Source organism: Perissodus microlepis, chromosome 1, assembly GCF_051167445.1.
Source record: "Perissodus microlepis isolate ML-2025 ecotype Zambia chromosome 1, ASM5116744v1, whole genome shotgun sequence".
Lineage (NCBI taxonomy): Eukaryota > Metazoa > Chordata > Actinopteri > Cichliformes > Cichlidae > Perissodus > Perissodus microlepis.
In genome coordinates this window covers 37220482-37235773 of record NC_140461.1, presented here as the reverse complement: position 1 = coordinate 37235773, position 15292 = coordinate 37220482, and the positions used below count along the sequence as shown (strand labels likewise).

At 41.0% G+C, this 15292-nt stretch overlaps 1 long non-coding RNA gene across 1 annotated transcript; it reads right to left on the bottom strand.

Annotated features, from left to right (window-relative positions):
• Window positions 1-9019: 9019 nt before the first annotated feature.
• Window positions 9020-12852, bottom strand: LOC146394215 (uncharacterized). The gene is made up of 2 exons (XR_014799378.1): window positions 12777-12852; window positions 9020-12594 (listed from the first exon to the last, which is right to left on the bottom strand). It is a non-coding gene; the product is annotated as an uncharacterized LOC146394215 (long non-coding RNA).
• Window positions 12853-15292: the final 2440 nt, after the last annotated feature.

Sequence of the window (15292 nt, the reverse complement as noted above, 5' to 3'; positions counted from 1 at the left end):
CTCTCTCACACACACATTTTAAAAAACTGTTGCAGAGCTCAGTGAGTTTTAAATGTTGTGATTTTTCTGGCTTGACTGTGCTCTCTAACGCCTTACAACTTTGGTATTTAAAAAAAGCGATTTTCACAGAGGCCACTGTTGGAGTTCTTTACCTGGATTAATAATCATACCATGTGTAAAGTACTTGAGTCAAACTAATTTGCATGTGGGCTCACCTCTTCAAGTAGAACAGTCTACCCAGTGTCCTAAGACATGTTTTTCATTGCAACAGCCAAAGAACTGACTCTTTTGTTATTGTTATTAAAATTATTATTATTATTATTTAGGAAATATAGTTAGACTTTCATGTTTAAATGTCCAATGCACCAAAACCTTTTTCATGTGTATGGCTTATAACTGCTAACTGCACAGGGATGAATTTGTTTATCATTTACTCATTTAAACTGTGTTAATGCAAAACATTTGGCATTATTATAAGTGTTGCATTGAGTGACTGGTGAGTGCTGTTGTGTGGATGGACAAATTAGCAAATTTGAGGCTTCAAACCAGTTGACAAAATCATAGGAATGTCACAGTGCCTGTGTGTAATTATTCTACAAAGTGTCGTCCCCAGTTTGCCCCACCTGAACCTAAATTGTATTTGCGTCCCCTTGTGTTATTGCTCTAACCTACTACGCAGCCTAGGATTTATGTAAAAAAAAATTCTTTGAGAAAATATGCAAAAATCTCTGCTTTTTTCTGGCATAAGATTAATCACTGTATGTTTGAAATGCCTTGGGAGCAAGCAACCGTGCTGCAAAGATATAAAGCAGTGTATAATAGTCCTGCTTTTCTCAGATCTTATCTCTAAAATCACTGCTGTCAGCACGTTTACGTTTTCATCTGTGTATAAATTTCTTCAAGCACCGAGGACAAAGAGCAGACATCTGGACATGCTATATGATGTACGGTTGGATGAGTTGGGGGTCTTGAGCTCATAGCCAGAGAAGACCATGTTGCTATGGTAACTAATTAACCACACTGAGAGGGAGGTCATGCATGTAGCACTAGATCTCTGCTAAGATGCTTTAGTGGGCCATTTCAGTATTTGTAATAAACCAACTGTTAGATGAGCACAGCTTCCTATACAGGACGTAATAGAAAACCAAGGTCAGCATGGAGAGTTATTTAGATGACTGGATCGCAGGTTTCTGTGTATAATGGGACCGCCGACTTGTAGTAGAGGAGGTACACAAAGGGAAGCAGAAGAGAAAGAGGAAGAGTTGAGAGAGGCATGACCGGCTCTCGAGAGAATGGCAGGCGGGGTGTCTGTCAGGACATGTCTGCAAGCGAACCCAATTTCACATGCAACTAAAGGCAGTCTGAAAGTTTAGAACAGCGCGAGGCTGGATCACAGATGACCTGACAGACACACACACGCACGACAATCTGCAGCACAGACGAAATCTCCATCTAGCTGTTCCTCTCTGTACAGCAGAAGCAGACCTAATTGCAAAGTGGGACATTATATAGGGCACACTGGAAAAAATGTTGGGCTAAAAAGAGAATAGGAGGCAAGTAGGAGCGGTGCGGTACAGTCCTACAGAGTCCAAACAACACAAACACTCTCACTCACCCCTGACATTTACAGCGTGGGCCCAAAGGTGCTCCATGGTGTCAGCATCACTGTCATTACCATTATCATCAGATATGATGCTGTTAGGGTTATATTGTTGGATTGTCATTTATGCTTGGAAACATATACTCATTTATGCTTTGAAGTATATAATCGTTTGTAGATGGAAAGAATGTCTCATCCTAGGAGGTCTGCAACAACCCTGAGTGCCGTGAAGAGGGGAGTACGTTCACTCCTCTTCAGAGTGTTCTGCCATAGATAACACACTTCCTAGGGTCATGAGAGAGGTTGTATCTTCTCTTTTGACATGTGGTATAGCAAACACACTTATATCTGTTTGAGTGTAAGAGCTTTTTTGTGTAAGTGAACTGCTGGACTCCCTGGAGCCAGCAGGTCTGGGGAGTCTTCACAGGGTCACATTTGTGACACATACACACACACACACATTCCTACACGTACATACAGACTGGTACTTTATATGCATGCCTGTGTAAGATGTCATATGTTAATGAACTTATGCATATTCATGCAACGACAATAAAGAGCAGTGCTATGGGGGAGCAGACTGAGAGTGACTGGGGTTCAAGCATCAGGAACAGCGCTCGTCAGTTCTCTCCCTCGTGCACGAGATTACCCAAAGAGTTCAGCCTGGTGTCTAATGCTTTTGCTGTTGTAGTAGAATTGTCTTGGTCGTTCCAGCAATAGGTCTGTGCTAGCAAACCTATCAGATGCACATTTAAAACTCCTTTTATCCTGACTGATTACATTCACGTCCAAAGTTGCCAGCCTGGTATTTCTGCATTATCATTTCATTATTAGTTAATATGCAGGTCTCATTGGTTCATTAGACAGAGGATGTCCTATTACTCCTGTTGTTGTTTTTTCCAGCTTGATATGTGGTTGATTGCTTTGATTGACTGCCTGCGAATTAAGTTTCCCCCGCAGGGACATTATTGTGTGAATTACACTGATGACTGATTTGCTTACATCACAGGAGTTGTGTGTGGGATTCTTCTCTAGGAGCATAAATTATAGTTTTTTAAAAATCTATTTAAAAAAGGTTAGTTGATGTTTAAAAGCTTGGCTTTCAAATTTAGCTTGTAATAACTGACAAGACATGACAACGATTATAACGGTGTAATCGTACTCATAAAACGATGATGCATTATGTAGAGAGAGAGTAGATTTTTCAAAAGACCCCTCCAGTCACCAAGACACTAGTGAGGAAAAGAAAAAAGGAAAACATTACAAACACTTATAGTGCTCATAGTTTGAAGACAAAACATGACTTTGGAGTCTGGTGGTCTTCCACGTCACAGCGTGTCCAAATCCTAAATAAAAGAAACTGGACTCGCTCGAGGTTGTTCGAGATGCTTCACCTTACCTTTTCTCCAATAGGCTCCTTCAGTTCTGACTGGTGAGGAGTCTCCAAGCTTTAATCTTCTCCTTGGGTGGTTTGAACCTTAAGATTTGCTACATCTCAGTTACCAAACCACCCAGCAGTGTCTGAACTGCTGCAGTGAAACTGAACTTTTTATGCTGGATTTTTTATCCGATGGTTTTCTATCCTGATACTTTTTGATCATTTATATTTATTTCTTTTACAAAAATCAAATAGAAAACTAGGAGGAGATTATTGTCATGTGCTAATTATTATAGTGGGCTTACACAGCATACCAGAAAGACCTGTCACCAGTACACTTCACTGTAGCGTTAACACAGTACTGCTAGCCTAGATCAAGTGTTACAGTCAGATGATTCGAGCTGTGAAATGGTCCACAGTTAATCTGGACACAGACGGTCTTCATGAGATCTTTTGTGTTGCTGGTGATTTTGGGAGAAAGTGGAGAGATTTCGAAATCATTTACGTTGGCTGAATTATTGACGTATTTACTGACAAAATGGGCTTGTTTGCATAATTTGAAATGAATAATGATGTATGTTGTAATAGATAATAGTGATAATAAACAGCATCAACCATTTCCGCTTTGAATTTACTGACAGCACATTGTTGTTCCTGTTAAAAATCTGAGATGTTTATCATGATGAGCTATGCAATCATGTAGAAAACCATCATTCAACCATCTTCAGTGTAGCTGCAACGTTAGCAACAATTATAAATATACTATACAGTTTTGTACATCACTGCACCAGCGCGGCAGCTAGAGGCTGGACAACACAGTGGCTCACATGCTGGGGATAAAATGGTATCACATAATGGGATAGACGTCCTTGACTTTTTAAACTCAACAAACCTGACAACACCAGACTAAAGGTCAATGAAATTAAACAATTTAGAACGGAAACAATTTAATAGGTAATAAAATCATTAAAACTATTCAAATCATCTGTTATCTATTCTTTTGAAAATGTTGAAATTCTAAAAAAAATAAATAAAACATTTTGAAGGCGATATTGATGACATTTAGAAAAATCCATTTTTGTTTATATAAAGGAATAATGATGATGATAAAGTTTAAATGACATTTTCACTCGGTTATTTTATGAATATAGCTAAAGGTGCTGAATCGACTGTTTCTCTGGCGGATGCTACATTTACAACGCGGATTTGATTTGTGAAAAATATTTGGTGTAATATTGAATAAAATAATGAAAGTTGTTGTATGAGTTTGTACTGTTTCCACATTTAATCTATTTGTACATATTACAGTTTTTTCTGATGGCTTTAACCCTAACTGTGATTCTTATAGCACAATTCCTAAAACTATTAATACTTATAGCAAAACCACTCACTGAGTTTGCAAAACTAAAAGCACAAACACTGCTTTGCACTCAGTTTGCAATTTTGTAACACACACTTTGCAAAACTGTAGGCACAATTCACTGCACAACACCCTTTTTGCAGAACTTTAAACACAACTCACTGCTTACACTCAATTACCAAATTTCCAACACACTCCTAGCAAAATTATACACATGTATGGCTATCATTAACACTATTTTGCCAACTGTCTGGCACACTGTCACATGTGAAAACTGTTTTAGATAAGTAGTCCACTTTGCAATCAGCCTAAGCACTATAAACAGGCCACAGGTAAGCTGTCTATGTGGAGTACAATGGAAGGAGCAGTAAGAGTGAGAAGAGTGAGAATCAGAGGAGGCCGAGGGAGAGGACGTGGAGGTGAAGAAGTTGGAGGAAGAGGACGTGGAGGTGAAGAAGTTGGAGGAAGAGGACGTGGAGGTGAAGAAGCAAGAGGGTTAGAGGAAGTTAGAGGAAGAGGACAAGGAGGAGCAAGAAGAGGACGAGGAGGGGAAAGAGGAAGGGTAAGAAGAGTAAGAAACAGAATAACTGATGACATCAGAGCTACAATAGTGGACCATGTCATCAACCATGGGATGACCCTGAGGGAAGCTGGCCAACGGGTTCAGCCTAAACTGAGCCGCTACACTGTGGCAAGCATCATTAGGACATTTCGAAATGAGAATCGGTAAGTACTTTGTAGCACTGCCGTACTCTAATGAGAAACACAACAGTACCATACATGCAAAAATACTGAAATTGTTACTTTACAGAATTGCTAGACGTCCAGATGTTGGGGGCAGAGGCAGAATGTTCACTCCAGAGCAAGAGACCCATATAGTGAACATGGTGATTGCCAATAATGCAATAAGACTGCGCGAAATACAGCAGCGCATAATTGATAATGACACCATCTTTCAAAATATACACAGTGCAAGCATTTCTGCACTAAGTCGTGTACTTGCGCGCCACAGAATACAGTTTTTTACAGACGCTAGGACACATTTCTCAATACTTAGGTCACTTTTGCAAAACTCCTCACACAGTGAGCACAACAGAAGTCTATGTGGGCTAAACTGAGGATCAGTTATCATTGTTTTGGCACAAAATGCATTCAATGACTACATCTCTCAAATTTCATGAATTATTTTCTCACTCAGACACAACAACTGCCAAAAATCTTTGTACGTACAGGACATTTTGCATGTACTTACATACTGTTTTCAAAACTGTTAAACTTATGGTCAAAACAATAACATAATGCAAAACTGAATAAGACAGCAAAATTCAACAGCAATATTTTATTGAAACATATTTTAAATCTAAAAATGCAGTTTAACCAGCCACAGCTGATTGTCATTGTAGATGAACATCTACACAGATGTTACTCCTTCAATTTCATTACAAAAGGAGACAACTGCTGAATAGGTTTGTTTTGTGATGTAAACATGGACCCAGCCAGAAATGGAGAAATGGCTGAAAGAGGAAGAAGAGTGGCTGGGAGGGGGCGAGGAATACGTATGCGTGGTGGAAGAAGAATAAGAGGAAGATCAAGAGCTGTAGTCTCAGATGAGATCAGAGCTACTGTAATTGATCATGTAGTAAATCATGGTCACTCAATGAGAGAGGCTGGTCAGAGAGTGCAGCCAAATCTGCAACGCTCCACAGTGGCATCTATTGTTAGAGTTTTCCGGTAAACCAACAGGTAACTTGTATTCTGCAAGGGCATTTGCACATTTCAGAAGTAAATAAGCTTTTGTGTAATTGTTGTTGCATTTCTGCTTAGGACTCAACGGTTACCTCACACAGGAGGGAGAGGACGGATGTTCACTGATGTGCAGGAAACTGCCATTGTTGATATGGTCATCAGAAACAATGGGATAAAACTCACTGAAATTAGACACAGAGTCTTGGCAGACAACGTTACTTTCGCAAATATTCACAGTGTAAGCATAACAACAATTTCTAGAGTCCTGAAAAAACATCAGGTCAGGATGAAACAGTTGCACACTGTGCCTTTTGAGAGGAACTCTGAACATGTCAAGCAACTCAGGAACCAGTATGTCCAGGTAAGATCACAATAAAATACAGATCTGTTTTTGAACAAAACCAAACACACACAAAGACAATTTTTACAAATGTACTACTGTAACAGCTTATGTTGCCTTGTGGATTTATGTTAGAGAGTCATGGAGATTGAAGGCAGGCAAACACACCACATTTTCATCTTTCTGGATGAGGCAGGTTTCAACTTGGCCAAAGCACGGCGACGAGGGAGGAATGTGATTGGGAAGAGAGCCACAGTGAATGTCCCAGGCCAGAGGGGTGCCAACGTCACAATGTGCGCAGCAATATCCACTGATGGACTGCTGTTACACAGACCACTAATTGGGCCATACAACACTGAACGGCTCCTTGCGTTCCTGCATGATCTCTATGGAAGGGTTGTGCTAGGTGAGGAAAGGGATGCGGAGAGAAGGAATCAGCCAACATTTATAACTGTATGGGACAATGTGGCATTTCATCACTCCCGTGCAGTCACCGAGTGGTTTGCAGCCCATCCCAGAATGGAGTCTCTTTTCCTCCCACCTTACTCTCCATTCCTCAACCCCATAGAGGAATTCTTTTCCTCATGGCGGTGGAAGGTTTACGACCATCATCCACATGATCAAATGTCCCTCCTGGATGCAATGAATGCTGGATGCCTGGAGATATCAGCAGAAGATTGCCAGGGATGGATCAGGCATGCCAGAAGATTCTTTCCTAGGTGTATTGCCCTAGATGACATAAGATGTGATGTGGATGAGAACCTGTGGCCAAATGGAGAAGACCGAGTAGATTAGCATTACTATTGTATGTGTATCAGTGGATGGTGTGTATACAAATTCTTGTATTTTGGGATTACTTAGTGCAAAAAAATAAAAATACATAAACAAATATTAACGAATTCTGCATGATGTCTGATTCATTCCAGTAACATATATTGAAATTATAAACAGAGATGTGTCCTTGTTTTACACAAGAAAACACTGTGTAATGCTACATGTTGTTAGTGTTTTTTAGGTCATTGTTTTGTGGGTGACAAAGTGTGTTTGTCGGCTGTCGACCTTTGCTAGTGTTCTGGAAGAATGAGTTTATTTGAGACCTGAATAAAGTGTTTTGGTAGTTGTAGTGCATTTTGAATGTGAAATGAACTGCTTTGCCAAGCTGAAGGTCAGTTAGGGGAATTGTGTGAAGAGTTTTGCAAAAGTGACCTAAGTATTGAGAAATGTGTCCTAGCGGCTGTAAAAAACTGTAAGAATGAAGCAAATTTAGTTCCTTTTGAGAGGAACACAGAACGTGTAAAGCAACTGCGATATGACTATGTGCAGGTAAGCTAGTGTCATTGGTTCTGAATTTGGAAGTGCATACTGTAGTGCTGTGCACGGGCCTGATGTGTTGCATTTGTTTTGTCTTGTCCAGAGAGTGATGGAACTAGAAGCAGATGCAATGGCATCTGCATGACATGCTCACTGTTCAGAGACCAGAGCAGACCCGATATGTCATCATATGGGACAATGTTAGTTTCCATAGGGCTGCTTTGGTCCGCAACTGGTTTACAGACCACCCATCCTTCATGGCACTCAACCTCCCTCCATACTCTCCATTCTTAAATCCCATTGAGGAGTTCTTCTCTGCCTGGCGCTGGAAAGTGTACGACCGTCATCCTCATCAACAGGTAGCCCTTTTACAGGCAATGGAGGAGGCATGTGGAGATATTGACCAGGCATCATGTCAGGCCTGGATACGGCATTCAAGGAGATATTTTCCCCGGTGCCTTGGACTGGAGGATATCGCATGCGATGTGGACGAAATTTTGTGGCCGGACCCAGAAAGACGACATGATGTAGGCTGATTGTCTTTTTTTTTCCTTTTTTTTGTGAAATTCCTATTTTGTGTTCTGACTTTGTCTTGGTTTTGATGAGTGTGAATAAACACCAATACTTGAAGTTTGGATCCTTGTATGTTTACATGACACTATGACAAAAGTGTGACCTCAAATTGACATCTGTACACAGAGAAAGCAAAAGCCAGATGTGTTTCGTATTCATACCATCAGTGTGCAGTTGGCGCATTGTGTGCTTAGTAGATGATGGTTTGTGTGTACTGTTTGATACGAAAACACCATTTTTACGAAGGTGTGAAGAGTTAATCTAGCTGTGTTCGCTTTTGCAAGAGAACTACAATGTTTTGATAATTGGGTGACAGGTTTTCTCATTTGTGTGTAGAGTTTTGCAAAAAAATAGCCAATAGTTACAAAAAATGTGCTTAAGCAATCAGAAAAAACTGTAACCGGCTTCTGTGTGCGAACAGCAGAGAAAGCATTTCATTGTATAGAGAAATGTTTTGTTCTTTGCATGACAATAAATGCTTTGAATCTTGAATTGACCCTTGGTCTGGATCACTTTGAATCCATTTGACAAAACCGTCTTCAAACTGTAGAACACTTTAACGATGTTGGTCAGAGGAGCAGTTATTTAATGTAAATCATTAAAACTGTTCCATAAGCTTATCCTAGTTGAATTGTCACCATGAACCGAGGATTCTGAGGCACAAGTTTTTTCTTTGTTGTAAGCTTACAAGATCATTCAATCCTCAAAACATAAAGGCTACAGCAACTGTTTATTTAACCAGGAAATAAAAGTAGTGGACGATGATGACTCACAGCAGAAACTCAACATACTGAAAAAGATTTCCCTAGACATCTTCACATCATTGAGATTTGGTTAAAAAGGCAAAGATGAAAAGTCTTCTCAGGTGACACAAAAGACACCCAGAAAACGTATGTCCAGACATCTACACGGGACACTTTCCTTCTCTGTAAACTCTTCAAATTCCTCATATCGTGTTGCTGTAGCACACTCAACAGTACAGAAAAACACAACTTACTTGTACAATAGAATAAACATGATTTTCAAAATCTTTGATTTAATTTAATTTAAACTTTAAGAATTTATTTTTAAAAATTCAGTTAGACAAAAGAAGGAGCTCAGTTAAACAGAAATACAAAAAAGTGAAAAGCTTAATAGCCAAAACCCAAATGTGGTGCAATGAGGAGTCTAACAGCTCAGACAGACAGTAGCAGGGTCAGGATCCAGTAATTATCCAAAGCCATTCACCGTGTCACAGTTATTTGCATGGCCTCTAAATCCAAACAGCAATTGATCAGTTGATCCAAAATTCTGCAGCAAGAATACTGATGGTGACTATAAACAGAGAGCACATTTTATTGAATTGTATTTTAAATCCTGCTCCTCACATACAAGGTCTTAAATAATCCGGCCCATCTATTAGAGCACTTCGCGCTCGCACTGCAGGCTTACTTGTTGTTCCTATTTAAAAGTAGAATGTGTTTATACACATTCACACCCTGAGTGATTAATCATGGTGATTAATCATTAGTTAATGTTAATTTTTTGGCTCTCTTACACCGCGTATCTTTGGCCGCCCCTCCCTGAGCCTCGTTCTGGAAGAAGTTTCTTCCTGTTAAAAAGGAGTTTTTCCTTCCCACTGTCGCCAAATCACTTGCTCATCGGGGGTCAAATGATTGTTGTGGTTTTCTCTGTTCTCTCTGAATTACTGTAGGGTCTACCTTACTAAAGTGCTTTGAGGCAACTGTTGTTGTAATTATATATATATATATATATATAGATAGATAGATAGATAGATAGATAGATAGATAGATAGATAGATAGATAGATAGATAGATAGATAGATAGATAGATAGATAGATAGATAGATAGATAGATAGATAGATAGATAGATAGATAGATAGATAGATAGATAGATAGATAGATAGATAGATAGATAGACAAAATGAAGTGAATTGAATATGGAACCACTCCGATGCTTTAAATTTGAAGTCTCTGAAGAAGTGATGCTCCAGGTTAGCGTACTGTTCATCAAAGGTTTTATTAACATTTGGAAGAATCAGAATTGAATCGACCCCTTTCTTTGTGGTGCCATTGATCTTCTGGTATCAAGAGGATAAAACCAGGGTATATTATAAATCACTGTCGTACCTGTAGAGTCATTGGGGCATTCACATTTCTGCCTTAATGGTCATCAGAAAACACACAGGGAAAACAGGCAAAGTGGAGTTCTTATCCAAGAAAGAAAATCACCTGATGTTAAGCTATCACTCTGACTTTGCAGGTATAATTCCTGCAGAATTGGTGAGGGTGGGTAGATGCGTCTCTAACAGCATCACCATCAACACAGGAGCACCTCAGGGATGTGTCCTCTCGCCACTGCTCTACTCCCTCTACACTTCAGACTGTGTGGCCACTCATGGCTCCAACACCATTGTGAAGTTCGCTGACGACACAGTGGTGTTGGGCGCCATCTCCAACAATGATGTGGCGGCCTACATCATGGTGCCAGGATAACCACCTCCAGCTGAACGTTGGCAAGACCAAGGAGCTGGTGGTGGACTTCAGAAGGAGTCAGCACAGAGACTACAAGCCCATTATCATCAATGGAGCTCCAGTGGAGAGGGTGCAGTCCTTCAAGTATCTCAGTGTCATCACATCTGCTCAGACCTGACATGGTCTGCCCACATTCAGGTCCAGACCAAAAAGGCTAGGCAGCGCCTGTATCACCTCCGACAACTGAGGAAGTTCAGGGTCTCTCCAGTGATCCTCAGGACTTTCTATACAGGCGCTGTGGAGAGCATCCTCACACAGAACATCACATCCTGGTTTGGGAACAGCTGTGTTAAGGACCAAAAAGTTCTCCAGAGAGTGATCCGTAGAGCAGAACGCTGCTGCAGGATTGCTCTCCCCCCGCTTCAGGACACCTACACCAGGAGATGCCGGACTAGAGCAGCGCAGATACTGAAGGACCCGTCCCATCCTGGCAACAAACTGTTCCAACTTCTGCAATCTGGTAGAAGGTTCCGCATCATCCGGGCAAGGACAGAGAGACTCAAGAGGAGCTTCTAACCCCCCCAAACACACACACACACACACACTCACACACACCCGCCCTCTCACATCCATAAGTAACTGAGACAGGACTCAGGACTCTCTTCCAGACACTCTAAACTCAGAGGCACAATGTACATTTCAAATTCCTTTAATTATAAATATGTTCATATAGAATAGAATAGAATAGAATAGAATAGAATAGAATAGAATAATCCTTTAATTGTCCCACAAGGGAGAATTTGGTTGTAATATTGTCTATTCTGTAAAATAGTCAGATTGTTTATTGTTATATAATTCACTTAATGTACAGAATTCACCTGCTTGCTGCATACATGCTACTACTGCACATTCACCTAATGTATATATTATATATAATGGTGTCAGGTTTCATTTCACTGTGTGTTATACCTGTATAACTATGCATGTGACGAATAAAGAACCTTGAATTACTTTTATGCTTCACTGTTTCACATGGATGCATTAAAATGAAGATAGGATCATTTATTTGTTGAGCGTACCTCACCAAAGCCTACTTGTTCTCTCTCCACCATCACCACGTATCACAGGTGCCCTTGTTCTGCTCTCTCTCTCTCACTCTTTCTCTTGCGCTTTCTCACTCTCTCACTCACTCCAGCTCTGAAAGCACATTAATCATAGCAGTCTCCCACATGTTTTCACCTCTACCTCCTCCCCGCCCCTTTTCTCCTACTCCTCCGGTTCTCTTCCTCTGGTGCTGTAGGCAAGTGGGTCACCGGCAACTGGAGGACTGTTTTCACTCTGGCTGAGAAAGCCAGAGATAGGGAGGTGAAGGCTGCAGGAGCAAAACCGAGATGCAGATTTCCTTCTTTTATTAGAACATGGTCGGAGTGGTTTCCTCCAGAAGCCACGAGATTCAAACCGAGCTGACTTTGTGTCAGTCTGACTGTGAAATTTCACCGTCCAGTCTTTAAATGTGGAAATGAATGAGTCATCGTCATCAGTATCAAAATGAAACGTCTACCTCAGACTGGGCCACATTTCACATAAAAAGACAAACGTAGTATTACTAAGAAATGTGTCTCTTCAGTAATGAAAAATCTGCAGGAAGGCAAAGAAATGTAATCCCTCTGTGATCAGTGTTGTATAGAAGAGCACAATAGCGGTCGTAGATTGATGTCGCACTGAGAAAACGTGGTTCTCAGTGTGGTCCACCCAATCACATATCTGGCCCCGTGACTTAAACAGGACACCGCAGTTTAAAAGATGAGATCCTGTCACAAAAGGGAAGAAAGGGAGAATTCTCCATGAATATTTATGAGACTGAGGACAGGCCTTCCAGGCAATAAATTAGCCACAGTATTGTATTCCACAGCTGAAATAACTCCAATAGAATGAGGAAAATGGGCCAAATTCATGAACAATGACACATATAAGGACAAGATACAGAACCCACCTCTCTCATCCGTCCCTTCGTGGTTATCTCAGATAATACCAAAGTACAGCGCAGTTACATAAAAGGGTTGTTCCGCACCTTAACAGACTTTGCCATCTAGTGGCCTTATGTTCACATTACATCAAACATCAAAAACGTAAATGAAGAAGTCTGCAATCCATTGCTGTTAAATGTTACATTCACCATCCACCTTATTAGGTACATCTTGCTAGTACTACTGTTAAGTCTTTTTCTTTAAGAACTGCTTGAATTCTTTATTGTCAGCAGCCTGACTGCTAATGCAGTGTGAGATAGAATGAATATTTGCTTTCACGTTCACACCAAGTTCTGATCCAGCCATCTCTCTGTCACTGCAGAAATCAAGACTCAGACCAGGTAATATTTTCCCAAACTTCTGCTGTCCAGTTTTGCTGGGTCCACGTGAACTGTACCTCTGCGTCCTGCAGGAGAGCCGCACAGAGAGCTCTGCTGCTGCTGCTGTAGCTCATCAGTATGGTACCTTGGGAATAATGAGTGGCTGTTTGAGTTACTGTCTGGTTTTCTGTTTTTCAGCCCATTCTCTGTAAACCCTACAGATAGTCGTGTGGGAAAATCCCAACAGATGAGCAGTTTCAAGTACTCAGACCAACACATGTGGGACCAAACCATGTCTGAACAACCACTTAAATACCATTTCTTCCTCACACTGATGCTCAGTCTGAACTTCAACGGGTCATTTTAACCATGTCTACTTGTCAGGATGCACTGAGTTACTGCTGTGTGATTGGCTGATTTGTTTTCATGAGCAGTTGAACAGGTTACAGAAAGAGTCTGAATAGTTTTCAATTCTTTTAGACATATTTTCAGTTATTTTATTTTATGTGTTTTGGTTAAATGAACTAATTAATAAACAACTATAGTAATCAGTTTATTTTGAGATCATTTCAAATGACTTTTTTTTATAGCCCCACAGCCACGGTCATTTCATTGCACACAGTACAATGTTAGAGACATAACCACAGCAATCAGGTGATACTGTGAGCGAGCATTTGGCAACAGTGAGCAATACCAACCTCCAGAGTTGAAAAACAAATTCGACACTGAAGTGCCAAAACTTGCAGTTTGGCCCCTTCAAGCTGGCTCCAAAAGTCCCCATGGACTCCATGTTAAATGACTAATGTTACAGCATCAGAAATATCATGTTTACAGCTGGGCACAGAAAATCGTTTTGTCTACATGAACAAACCCAGTGTGGCCCGTTACAGGAATCCTAACACAGGCAGCTGTAGCCAGCTGGTGTGTGCTAAGCCTCAGCAGCCTCAGCCTGTGGTTCAACTGCCTGCACGTTTTATCAGTGCAGCTGGTTAATCAAGTTAGCTAGTGGTGGATGATAACGCGGCACTCCACTCTTAGCCAAACATTGTCACATCTGACTGAAAACCTAACATGGGGGGCAAATAAGGTTTCAAAATGTGCATTCAAAAACCAGTCGGTGGGCTTCACAGCAGTCGTCTTTCCCTTATGTAGAGTTTATGGGTGGCAGTGGAGAGAAAGCACCCGATAGAACACAAGGACTGAAAAGAGTGGAGATGTGCTCAATTCCTCATTGGAGTCTGGTTCAGGGTCCATGAGCCAACCCTCATTAGAAGAGAGGGACTCTGCCTCCTGAACCCAAAACAGGTGGTGGTTCCAGACGAGAGAAGCCTGATAGTTGAAAGATTTTAACCTTTAAATATATTGACCCCTCCACTTCTTCTTGACTTTGTTCCCAGGCTTTAGAAAATCTAGTATGTGATAAGACATTTTGGCCAATCCCAGGTAAACCAGATCACATGAGCAGTCCAAAGCAGGGGTTAAACTGGGATGGGGGTAGTGAGGAAAGATAGCGGTGGAGTGCGATGAAACAACATGACATTGTGAGCTCCAGGAATTACTCTTAGTGGAAACAAGCAGTTTGCCTGTGCTACTCTGGGGTGTGTTACTGTTTGTGGATTTAGAAGCATTCTTTCTACAATATATCAGGACGCATTACATGAGCTATTATGGCCGATTTTGATCCTCTAGCATGTAAAAAGCAGGGATTAGATAAAGTATGGCAAGTAATTCTAAACAGTGTCACTTAGTTGTTTTAGTAGCAGTAGTAGACTAGGGATGGGTATCGAAACCCGGTTCTTGTTGAGAACCGGTTCCCACTGTTTCAATTCCTTGGAATTGTTTGCCATTTTTGCAAACGATTCCCTTATCGATTCCAGTCGCCCCGAATGACGTCACCACGTTGCGGAGCGTCATTTACCTGGCAGGAAACACGGCGGCTCAAACGCTCAAAAGTTTGGTTTTACTTTACGAGAACGGATGACAACAGGGCAACTTGCAATACTTGCAAAGTAGATATTTCATTTAAGGGAGGAAACACTACGAATATGCAAAAGCATTTGCTCACAAAACACGCGATGACCTTAAATGAATGTCGTGTTTTTAATTCCGCTCCGGACTCGTGAATCTCAACCCAGCAGCAGCGGTAACGTTCGCACGTCCTC